This window comes from Rhea pennata, chromosome 24, assembly GCF_028389875.1.
Source record: "Rhea pennata isolate bPtePen1 chromosome 24, bPtePen1.pri, whole genome shotgun sequence".
In the NCBI taxonomy this organism is placed as follows: domain Eukaryota; kingdom Metazoa; phylum Chordata; class Aves; order Rheiformes; family Rheidae; genus Rhea; species Rhea pennata.
This window is the reverse complement of record NC_084686.1, coordinates 6,331,070-6,343,431: the sequence shown is the minus strand read 5'-3', so window position 1 is coordinate 6,343,431 and position 12,362 is coordinate 6,331,070. Positions and strand designations below refer to the sequence as shown.

The 12,362-nt window shown below is 56.9% G+C and overlaps 1 long non-coding RNA gene across 2 annotated transcripts in view; it reads right to left on the bottom strand.

Annotated features, from left to right (window-relative positions):
- LOC134150491 (uncharacterized) overlaps nucleotides 1–12,362 on the bottom strand; it is a 110,005-nt gene that overhangs the window by 32,360 nt on the left and 65,283 nt on the right. For both annotated transcript variants that reach the window (XR_009960661.1, XR_009960662.1), the window contains exon 2: nucleotides 10,729–10,901. This is a non-coding gene — a long non-coding RNA (uncharacterized LOC134150491). The remainder of the gene's footprint in view (nucleotides 1–10,728; nucleotides 10,902–12,362) is intronic.

Here is a 12,362-nt window from a genome sequence, read left to right as displayed (position 1 = left end):
TATTAATGACCGCTAAGACGCGAGGACCGAAGCATCCAAGCCAACACCTCCCTTGCAGCAAAAGGCTTACATTCATTCACACACACACACACACACACACACACAAAAAGGCCAATCTGACACCATCAGCTGGGTGTCATCATGCACAAGACAAGGGAGCACAGCTAGCTTTCCTAGCTTCAGATACACGATGCTCATTAAGGCCTTATTTTAATACAGTGCTTGGAAAGAGGGAAAAACCTGAACTTCCCTCAAGGGCATCTTGGCTTTCAGAGGGAAACAGCCAGGTGATCCATCCTCCCCGAGCCAGAAACTAATGGACACCAGGGGAAACCTTCCCTCCCCTTCCCGCCAGCCGCCTGGCACCTGTGTGTGGCTGCTGCCCAAGGGGTGTTGTGCTGTGAAAGGGGTCATATGGGCATGTGAATGTGCTCGGTAGGGCTGTTACAGGCAGGGCTTTAATTCCTACCGGGGCCAAAGCCTGGGAGAACAGCTGGACACAGCTGCTGGCATTTAACGTGGAACATCTGTGTCCTCCGCAGCGTTAATGCTCTGCCTTGTGAGGACCGCCGCTGCGGGATGGAGAGAGGCGGGTGGCAGCGGCTCCCACCCAGCAACCTGCCGCGGGCTGCTCTCGAGGAGCGGCAGCCCTTTGCAAGGAGTCGCACTTTCTGCTCGGGGTCCTGGGGCTGCTTTCATCATTTTTGGCAGAGAAGCGTGGTTACCTGTGAGCCTGCTATCTTCCCAAAGCCAGGAGAGCAGAGGATGCTCTCACAGAGATACCGCAGGGCTAACTGGAGACATCCTCCTTTTGGGACAGACCACAGCACAAGGCCCTGGCTACCACCAAAGTCGGCGTTCAAGAGGGAAGGGCAGCTTGGGGCGGGAGGTCGTCCCGGGGAAGCAGATGTCTTCTTACTGCCAAATCTGTGGCCTTTTGAGTTGCAAACGTTGGCAGATACCCGGTTTGTTTTTGAGTTGCAAACGTTGGCAGATACACAGTCTGTTATCGGCTTCCCAGGAGAGCAGCGACAGCCCAGACCCTCCGCTTCCTCCTGTTTGATCTGGAGCTGGCACCGGGAAGGCCAGACGGGGCGGGCAGATAACGCCCGGCGCTGCGCTCCAGAGCCATCCCCGCGCCAGGGCTGCCGTCCCCGGCCGGGAGCAGAGACGGTTTTGGGACGTTTGGACCAGAGGAGGAACCCCTCTTTCCCCAGGCGTTGAAGGCGCGGGACAGCGCAGGGCCGGGGACGCTGCTCCTGGTGCCTTTGGGGGCAGCGAGTGCATCACGGCTGTCCCGGTCCTCACTTTCCCCGTCCCTGCGACGGGCACGTGGCAAACCCCGCCAGCCTGAGCTTCGGCTCAGAAGGGGGAAGCGTTTGGAGACATCGACAACTGGGGCAGGGTGCGCTTCGTGGGCAAGCAGGGCGAAACCTGGGGGAAGCCCTTTCTATGCCTGCGCTCGGCACCCTCCTTGCGGGGACCCCACACGACTCCCCTTCCTACAGCGAGGGCACAGGGCTCCCCGCAGCCTGCACCGCGCCGACGAGGGGAGGGAAAGGTTTGCTTTCTCTAACGCTCTGGTCATTCCCCTCCATCCCCCCCGGAGCCCGCTGCCCTCGTACGAGCCCGTGTTTGCGCATTCTTGTTTTATTGGGGGGGGGGGAGCCAGCAAGAGCCAACAAATATCAACTGAGCAAGCAGGAAAGCTAATGAGCTGCTCTCAGGCCTTGCTGCCCGTAAAAATACCGGAGCTGCAAAGCGCAAGGGCCCTGGCGCAGGGGTTGCCCCCGCGGGCTGCCGTGCTGAGCAAGCGCCCTGCTCGCCCCACGCCGTGAGCTCCAGGCCCCGCACAGGGACGGTTTCCATGCCAGCTCGACTCTACGGAGTCCCCTTTTCGGCTGTGGTCTGCACTGCGTGGGGTTTTCCAGCTGCTCGTGCTGCTTTAAGGAGGCAGAGATGTGCCGGGATGGCACAGGCAGGCGGGGGGCAGTTCCTGCCCGCGTTTGCCCAGCCCGGCGCTTTCTCAGCACAGTCGCTGCCAGCTGGGCGTGCTGCAGCCAAGGGGGTGGCCTCCACCCATGGCGAGGCTGACGGTTCAGGTATCCCACCAGAGAGTCCCAGTTAGCAAAACAAACGCAGAGCAACCACCAGCTCAGGACAGCATGGGAAAGAAGGCACAACAGGCAGCGGCAGTGTGGGCTGCCAGGTCAGGTATTGGCTTGGAAGTCAGGAAACCGGGGTCAGTTCCCAGCCCTGTCGTGGCACAGCTGCCTGACTGGAGTCATGCCCATCCTCTGCCTGATTTGTCATCTGAGGACGTCGATCTTTTGCTGGGAGGACACTCTGTGCTAGCAGGCGTGTGCAGAGTCCCAAGCAAGCTGGCGTTTTGAAGTATTGCTCGTGGCAACAGCTGTAAAGGGAACGGACTGACAGCTAGCTGCACTTCCCATTCCCCCAGGATCGGCAACGTGCAGGACGCTCGCTGGAGGAGGCAGGTTCCTGCAGCCTCCGGAGCTTTCATCCCCGCAGCCACGACGGAGCTGGGCGCTGAAGGTCCCCCCGCGACCCGCTCCGGCCCGCGGTCCCCTCGGCAGCCACTGCCACGCAGCACGGATGCGGCTGGCGATGGCGGGACGTGGTAAGCGCCAGATCTGTGTGAGATCTTTGCTTCCTTCAAGCCGTAGCCAAACTCCCGGAGCGCAGAGGGGTCAAAGTGTTCTGCTCCTTCTTCTTCTGCTGGTGCCGCTCCAGTGATTTCAACAGAGCAATTCCTGCTTTACACAACCCCGGCCAGGCTTCGTGCACGTGCCGATTTAAGCCCAGAGCGTTGGGCCACTCTCTCCAGGACCTGCCCCATGGTTCGCTGGCAGCTGCAGGGACTGAGCTGGGAGGTTGAGATGTTTTCCCCAACAGCTCTGCTGTCAGCCTGAATTCCTCCCCCCCCCCCGCCCCGGCTCCAGAAACTCATCCCAAAAGCCAAACGCTTTTACCTAAACACAGTGCAATTCTGCCGCACAAACACCTGCAGGGCTGCGTTTCTGTGCTGGGGCGAAACAGAGCGCGAGTTCAGAAGCCCAGGAAGCCGTTACGAAATGAGTCTCTGGTCGGTGCTGAGCCCTGCTGAGCCCACAGCCCTGCCGGCATCCGCTGGTGCTGCCATCCGAGGCTTCCCGCTCGGAGAAACCGGCGGTTCGCAGCCCGGTCAGGCCCTGCAGTTCATATAACTTCACTGCAGTTCATACAACTTCACTCGACGTGAAGTAGATCCACTTCCTTCTTCCAGGAGGAAGAGCTAAACGAGGCAGCCCCCGTGCAGGAACGCAGCCCGGGCGCCGCGGAGAGCAGGAGCTGGTGCCTCCCGAGGAACTCCAGGGGAAGGTACCGCAGGTGCCACCCGCGGCCGACAGGCCGGTGAAGGCCTCCTGCCCCAGCATGCCTGAACTGACCGCCGAAGGCGAGGAGCTTGGCCGGGGGACACTATTCCTGCAAGTTTTTCATTTTCCTGGCTCCCTTCCCCTATAGACACAACTCTTCTTTCCTGTTTTGCTCAGTAAAGCCGGGACACACATCTGGTTCAACTTGAGGAGTAAGAGGAAAAAGATCTGGCCAGAGGAGAGTGCAAGACCTAAATCTTCAGAAGTGACTCATGACCTTTCGTTCCTCTGGCTTTCCACCCCCAGCCTGCAGTGACCTGGCATGAAGAGGGCTGCATTTCGATGCTCTGGGCATCCACCCTTGACAGCTAAAGCCCTTCCGAGGTGTTCGCATCCAAGTGGAGCTGTCCAAAATGACCAGGACACCTTCAGACAGGCTTGGGTTTCATTCAGAAGCCTTGTCTAACTTCTGGAAATACTCTTGCATCACTTAAATCCAGCTAGCAGTCTAGTGTAGACTAATAAATAAACAGCCAAAGTTAAGTAAACCTGCTAAATGGGAACTGAACAAAAGTAAACTGAAGAACAGATCCCTTTTTGTCGCCTTCTGCTTTAAAACCGGTTAGAGTACGTTTGCAAATGCTTTTTGCAAGAGCCAGAGGAGCTTTCTTGGGGCCTTTGCTACAAGGGAGCAGGGAAGAGCCTTTCACCCGCTGTCGCCAGGCTCTTTAGCTCGAGTGGCTTGCGTAAGAAATCATTTCCCTCCTGTAGAAATGTTCAAACACCAGGCTGACGGTCCTGGACCACATCCTGGTCTGCGGACGTCAACTCCCGCCCTTGGGAAGAGCACGATTCACAAGAAATTAGCACTCCAATTAGAAGCAGAAACCTAGTGCATCTGAATTCCCGCGACAGCGAGCCCCGGCATCGCGGGAGAGCGAGGGGGCCGCCGGGGCTCGCCTCCCGCGTGGATCTGACATCAGTTCCTTTCGGGCTTACTGACCCGGTCCCAGCGCTGGCCTGCGTTTTAATTGCCTCGTAATTCCTGCAGCACTTAGAGTTTTTATAAGCCTCCTGCTTTCCCCAAGGTCAGCCGTGAGTGCCCCCAGCTCCCTCGTTTGCTTAATCACCAAATAGTTAGTGAGCAGTAAAACAGGAACGTGGATGCCATTTCCAGGCACCGAAGCGTGCGGGGCACTGCAGTTTAAAGAGGGCAAAAGGGGAAAAAGTCTTCACAAATGGAGTATCGCTTTCTTGCCACACAGCCCCCTCCAGCTCTCGGCGTCAGGAGGCACCCAGAAGGGTAGAGAAGACATCAGCAAAGGGCAGGTGTCCATCGTGCCTGCAGCACCCTGCTCTGAGACTCCTGCTCCGGGGAGGCTTTGGAACAGCTTTGTCAGACGCTTTGGAAACGTCTTACGGGAGACGGTAGCAAGAAGAGGCAGGTTTGAACCTCCGCAGCCAAGCAGGAGATGCTGGCCGGGTGGGTTGCCTGTGGGCGGGAGCAAGCAGGTGGCGTTTGGCTTGCGGCGATCAGGAGCAGACCAAAGCTCTGCAAGACTCTCCCAGGAAGGGTGTACGGGCTGGTTCGAGCTGCAGCCAGGCTCTGCTTTCTGGCCAAGGTTTCCCCTTAAAACAGGCGCCACGCAGCAAACCCGAGCGCAGCTTGCCGACGGCGACAGTCCTGCCTCGAGACTCGTCCATGCTTCAGACGCAAAGACACAACCGCCCGTGCTCGGTTACCTGGCTGAGACAGAGAGATGTTTTTCTCCTCTCCAAGCAAGTGTCCGATCTCCTGGGGACCGGAGCCAGCCCCTGCTTTGGGCAGAGGAATGCCTCTGCAGCAGACGCCCAGCAGGCAGCAGCCCCAGAAGACGTCCCAAAGGCAGGACACGAGCTGATTTTCAGCAGCACACGGAGAAGGGCCAGAAGCGACAGTGTTTCGGGAAAGGAATGAGTTGGGGGTTACCCAGACCCAGCTCAGGGGGATATAAGACACTGTCAATCATCTGCAGTGCAGCAGACAAACCATGACTGCGCAGAGAGTTAATGATGACACTGATCAATCTGATTAGCACTAAACCTGCCTGCACAAAGTTAGTCCAGCAAACTGCTGTGACTTAGTGTGAACTGGCAAAGTGTTTGTGCGCTGAGCATTTTCACTCTGCTACCGTGAGCTCTGAAGGCAGGTTGGACCTTCCATCCGGTCCTGCTTTGAGCTTCCCCTCTCCCAGCATTTGGCCAAGTGCAACCAAGTCTGCAGAAACCACCACTGCACCTGAGGCAAGTAGCAGTCCCTAGGAAAGGGCAATGCCCGCAGCTGCTAGCAGTGTCCCAACTCCATCACCTGAATGGGAACTGGGGAAGGAGCCGGAGGAAGGACGAGCTGGACAACATCTTTTGCAGATGTCTACTAAAGAGAGACAGGCTGTTCTGACCTGCCAGTCAAACCAGATACCCAGACAGGGATAACGGCTGGCCACATGAATCCTCCGCTGGGGCATTATAGCTGCTGGCAACAGCTGATTATGTTTATTCAGATGATAGCAATTTTCATTTGCTTTTGCTCTTGACAGGCCCAACCTGGAGGCTTCCTGAGCCCTCCCGCCAACAATAACACAGAGGAGGGCAGGTAAGCATATCTATTTCCATCTGAGCTGTCAGCTGGTCTTGGGGTTGGCTGGGTTCATTGGACCGTTGACTCAATTCCAGGCTGCAGTTTGAGGCTGGGATTAGGATCGGAACAGAAACCCTTCCCCATTCTCTAAATATGTGAAAGTGAAGAGGGAAATGGTCTTCTCCTGAAGTGACCAAGGCCCCTCCTGGATGGTGGTGGCAGTTGAGGGCTGCAGCATCTCCTAGATGTGGGCTCTGAGATTCTTGAGCTTGGATGGGAAATACTCCTCTTCCCCTGGCAATTTCAGGGGACTCAGTCACTCAAGAAAATACTGAGTAAATCAAAAACAACTCAGGGATTTCCAGCTTGGCTGGATTATTTCTTGTTCCCTAAGATCTTCACAAGGAGCTCAGTATCTCTGCCAATTGCCTTTCGCGGTACATGGATGCCCACATGGGTGGTGATGCTCTGTGGTATTTGCGGGCTTGAACTTTGGCTTATCTCCGCTCAAAACTGCAGAGAAAAACAACTTCATAAAGGGACTCTGCCCTGTGTCCTCTGGCCTCAGGGCTGACATGGCCATGTGGTGACACATCAGGGCTTTACTCTTTTGGCAGGGATTTAGCTCAAGTGAGAACTGAATAAAATTGTCAAAGTTTAATACGTACAGGAGGAAGTGAGCTTTCCTAGCTGTCGCTGAACAGATATACTAGCTTGTTTTGTTTGCATTCGTATTTCTCCAGGAAAATATCTTTAAGAAGGAAAGCGGAGAAGGAAGCCTGTCCTCAGACTTGAAAAGGGAACATGAAATCATACAGCCTCCAACCCACTACTGCAATGTCCCCTCCTAAAGCTCTACCATAGGGTGCTCTCCACCCCTCTGCTGTGGCACCTAGAACGCTCCAGCAAGCAGTCTCCCTTTGGAAGCAAGTTAAAGCTGAGAATACATTTCAGCATTTCGCTGGATCACGGCGTAAATGCCTACACGACGGATCGTCCTGACCCCAGAGCCGGGTCAGGCTCGGCCGCGGAGACCGACAGCGGGGGCTCGGCCAGGGCCCCACCGTTGCCCTGGGTTTGTGTGTCGGGGGAAGAGATAATGAGGCGGTTGCAAATGCACAAACATGCAAAGGCAGGGGGTAGTTTGGAGGCCTGGACCTATTCAGAGGGGCTAGGTCAGCCCTTCCCGTGAGAAAGTCAGACTGGAGCTTCGGATGAGTCCGGCAAAGCTCAGAAACACCTCTTCTTCCCCAGGCAAGCCCTCTGGGACCACTGGCAGGGGACACGGCCTTTCCCGACTCTTGCTTTCCCCAGGCACCAGGCAGAACAGAAAAAGCACAGGAGACAAGGACTGAAACAAAAAAGTCCCACACCGACCCTCCCGCTGCCCAGGGCCAGGAGGGAGACGGCAGCGCTCCTGTGCTGTGACTCGACATGAGCTTCCAGGAGGGACCTCGAACTGGGAGCGTGGGCAGCAACCCTGGCCATCGGAAATAGAGCTCTGGAAAAGAAATGATCCGATTTTTTGATTTTTTTTTTCCTTGGGAACTTAAGCTAATGCTAAAAGCAGGAGCAGCTCCTGCGGTCTCTGTGGTCCATCTGTCTGATGCTAGGAAGGTCATCCCTGCCTTGGCAGCCACACGTTGATCCGATGCACAGGATCTGCGCGAGTGCTCTGTGCTCTTGGTGTAACACCGTGTCGCTCTCCTACAACCCGACCACACTTAGGGAGCCCTACTGCAGCGCGGCTAAATTCATTGGGAGCTTAATAACGTCTTTTGCTTTGATTCCATGTGTGGGGGCTAAATAATGCCATTAGCCTCTTAGCCATAAAAAAAAAAAAAAAAAAAAAAAAAAAAAAAAACACGTTTCTAGCTCTCAGGCTTAGCGAAAAGCTCACAGAGATCCAAGAACGAATCAAAACCCAGAAGAAACAGGAGCAACAAAAGTGATTTTAAAGAGAAAGCGTTTCATGATTTTCAGCCGGTCCCTGATGCTAAGGAGGCGAATCGTGATTTGTGAATGCCTAGAGATGGACAGAGTATTCTTCATCCGTAAAGGGAGCGAATAAATAAAACTTTGTATGAGGCCTACAGAGATAACTTAACGCGAGCGCTAGACAATGTTTTTCCAGCTGAACGGAGTTTTGCCAGACAGCGTTTTGCAGGCATGTTTCAGTTTGATGAAACCAGCTATTCCAGATTACGAAAGCAGCGCGCTGCAGGAAGGCTAGCACCTTCCACTACGCCTTTACTCCTTCCACAGATCCCCTCTTATTTTGCTCCTGCAGAAAAGGAGAGCCAGGACGGAGGAGGGCGGGCTGGGGGATGTCACGAGCGGGGGGTGCCCGAGGGCCTGGCCGACGCGTGGCCTCCTGCCCGCAGCAGCCTTGCTAGACACCAGCTCCCCTTCCCCACCTGCCAAACACAGCACCGCTTGGCGAAAGGGGCGAAACACCAGCACGTGCCATCTCCCCGCTGTGCCCTCCCAACCGTGCTCCCCTCCCTTCCTAACCCTGGGCTCCCGGGAGGACTTGGACATGTTCTTCCCATGTCTCCGTGAGAAGGCCCCAGTGCAGAGCTCAACGAAAGGAGAACGTGTCCAAGTGTTCTCCCGGCAATAGCGCTTGGTCAGGAGGCCCCAGGACAGGGATGTGAACATATAGGGCACTAAAGAGCATCTGGTACAGTGAAAGAATAGCTGAGGTAGCACTACAATACCACGGGGGCCGGGTTTCCCGGACGGCGCTGGATTTGGCCCTCGCTATCTTGTTCTGGGTTTGTGGCCAGACTGCTCCTGTAGAAATGTGTCAACGACCCAGAGTTAGGAAAAGCGCTGGAGCCTCCACACCCACCCCATCCGCCACCCTATACCTGCCGGCGCTCGAGCTCAGAGCTTGGGACCTTTCTGCAAACAAGGAGGCCACCCCTCCGGCTGCTGACCTCCATCACCGAGCGCGGACTGCCCCCGTCCCCCCCCCTGAAGAGGAGTTCCTTGGGGATCCTCCAAGCCATCGGGTCCCACCAAATGTCACAGCCCAGACATGACCTAGAAGGTGCGGCAGGCTGGTGGCGGGTCACAGCCGAGGGCCAGCAGCCCCACGTTATGAGACCCCTCGCTGTTCTCTGCAAAGAATAGCCCTGTTGTCCCTGGCCCGGCCGCAACCCAGACATCTCCCTCGTGGGCAGGAGGGCCGGGGAGCAGGGCGGCTTCGTGGCAGGGACGCAAGCGCTGCCTCGGACACCCAGAAACCAAGGAACCGTCAGACAGGGTCAGGCAGGGCTGCCTCGGCCCCCGGCCCCCGAAGCAGTCGTGGCGGGACGCCAGAAAGGCAAGGAGCTGCTCCCGGCTCGCCCGAGGGCTTTTGTCCCCACCAAACGTCTGATCGTTCACGTTCGACGGACACATCGTACGAGCCCGCAAGCAGCGCGGCGCGCTGCGGGGACGGTGCCGCGGGGACCCGGGGCTTAGCCGGGGAGCGGAGCAGTCTCCCATCCTCGGCTTTTCCTCACCTCGGGGAACGTGCCCAGTTTCGCTGCCGGCCGGGAGCGACTCGCCGGGGGCAGCGTGGCAGCCGCCTTGCGCTGCCCACAAGAGCTGGGCAGGTATCGGGCAGGCATTCGCTTCAAGCTGTGACAAGGGTTTATTTTTCCAGCCAAAATAATTTAATTTAGTGGAAATTCTTTCCCTTCTCAACCTTCTTTCCCCCATAACCAGCCAGTCTTTGGGAATGGCTGGTCATCTGGATGGGAACCAAGCTTGATGGAACATCAGGTTTGAAGGCATTTGAAAAGCTAGCCTAGGTTATGTCATTTATTTTCCAACTGAGTGCAGCTGGGGGGTGCTTCTTTTATTCTCTCCATCAAAAACGTAAGGCCTAAAATAGTGCTGCTAGAGGAATTTCCTATTTCTGATGTCAGGGCAGATACCTAGGCGGGGGGGTAGTGTGCTGCGTTATGAGCTAGTGTGCCCATGTTTTGTGCGCTCCTGCAACGCTGCTGGTTTGCAAATGGAAATACTGGTTTCACTGTAGCCCAACAAACACACTGGAGTGAGACAGAGAGGCTTCATTTCTACAGAGTTCGCCCAGCTACAGAGGCTGTGAGCAGGGACATAGCTTTGGACTGCCCAGAGCTTTGCATCTATCAACGTGCGTATGTGTACAACGCAGGCATGTATCAACAACACAGAGCTGTCTGCAAAGCGTCTGGCAGCCTCTGCACACGTACACCTCTCTGATGTGACCCGCAGATAGGCGGACAAGCCCGTTAGAAGTCTTTTTCTGTCCTCAGCCCACAGCAGGATGCAGTTCTTGCATCAGTACTTTAAGCCAGAAGAAGTAAATAACAGAAAAGCATCTCCAAGCTTTCCACGAACAAAGATCTGACCCAGAAAGAGCTGAAAGTGAAGTCTTAATAGAAACAAAATGTTGCCTTTCCCAGGTGTTTTAGGATTTGTTTCTTTGTCCCCACTGCCCCATCTCCTTGTGCTGGCCTGTTCAGTGGAAACATTGGAGAGACACCAGGGAAGAGGCCTGGAAAGAGAAATAAAAGAGAGAAGGAAGAACAGTCTGACCGCACGGAGGAGTCCGGACGTTACCACAACCCGAGTGAATCACGGCTCTCACGGCCTGGACCGACGGTACGGGCGAAGGCGAGACAGGGAATAAATGGACGGACCGATGCTAAAACTCAAGCCGGCCGCAGGCCCAGGGCGCGAGCAGAAGCCACTCACCTGCGGTGGCCTCACCCGGCCGCGACCGTCCTCCCGGCGATGGTCCTTGTACAGCAAGTGCAAGCACCAGCTGGGATCTCGTGCGACGTGGAAGGGTTGGACATCAGAGGTGGGTCAGGAGTAGTCCACTGGCAGTTTTAGTAATGTCTCCAGAGCTGTAGAAGTTAATGAATCTGTAAGGAAAAAAAAATAGATTTTTTTATATCAACTCTGCCAACTATACGTGATGTTTAATAGGACAGTTATCATACGTTAAATACTGGCGTGATTAAAAACATATTTATTGAGGATTAACAGCTCCATAATAGCTGCACGTCTGCTCTGAGGCTGTTAAATCTCCAGGAGTATGTTTCTAATCACCTATACAGTAACTATCTTAATAAATCTGAATTGAAGGCATATTTGGGAGAGCGTGGATTCCAGGCTACATGCACCTGGTGGGTTTGTGTGGAAGGGAACGGGGCAAAAACGCAGGACCAAGAGGGAGGAGACGGACAAGCCCTGCTCGAAGCAAAAACACCTGATGCCTGGGGAAACCCGGGTCTCGGGCCGCCCCGGCGCGGGAGGCTGCGAGGGCGCCGGCCGCGGGCTCCCGTCCCGCGCCACGCACGGGCGCCCTGGGCCGACGGGGACCCTGCTGCTAGCAAAACGCTGCGGCGAAGCAAAGGTATTTAGCGAGAATAAACGCCGAGGCAGAGCCTGAAATGTTTATTTTCCAGCTCCAGGCCATCCATCCAGGGACACCGCTCCGTTCCAGCGAGCCTCCCTCTGTTTATAGCAGATGAGTAATGAAGCCCAGATTGTCTTTCCCCGACGGATGTTGCAGTCACCCAGGGTAAGCACGAATTCGGGCCCGATCCCCCCCCGCCCCGTCCCACCTCCGTTCGCAGCCGCCGCGCCATCCCGATTGGCCTGGGGAACGGCTTTTCTTCCCCTTCCACGCAATCAAACCCAAGGTTTATTATTGCTTGTTTCCACGGGGTTTCCCTGTTCCCCTCCCCAGCCAGCCCGCTTTCGCCTGGGACCTCCGGCAAGGCGGGAGCGGGACCCGCGCCGCAGCTAGCTCGGAGGCGGCCGAGGGCCGGACGCCGCGACGAGCGAGCCGACGGGGAGGCCCGGCCGAAGACGAGGCGGGCTGAGCCTGCGCACGCCTGCTCCTCCGCGGTCTCCGCGCTTCGGCAGAGGCGACGGCAACCCGGTAACGCGGAGGCGGCGGCGCAGCCGAGCTCCCTCGCGCCGGGAAAGCTACGCGCGGCTTTCCCCCACGGAGGGAAGGGGGTTTGCGACGGAGCCCAGCTCTTCCCCCTCCGAGAAGCTACCGTAAAACGCTGCAGACTGCTCAGTGCTTTGAACGGGCTCGCACGGCGCGGCGGAGGCAGGGACAGCGCAGCCGCGCGAGCCCGTCGCTGCCGAGCGGCCGGGGGCCCTCCCTCGGCTCTCGCCGCTGCCGGGAGCCCCGCACGCGGCCGGGCGCCTCCTCGAACCGCTGTGCCCGCGGCCGTCCCCGCTCCCCGGCGCGGCCCCGCCGCAGCGAGCGCCCGCTGCGCCCAGTCGGCCTCATCACCGCAGCGCCGCCGGGGCACCGCGCTGCGTGAGCGCCGGCAAGCCCGAAGGAAGCGCAGAACAAAAATAAA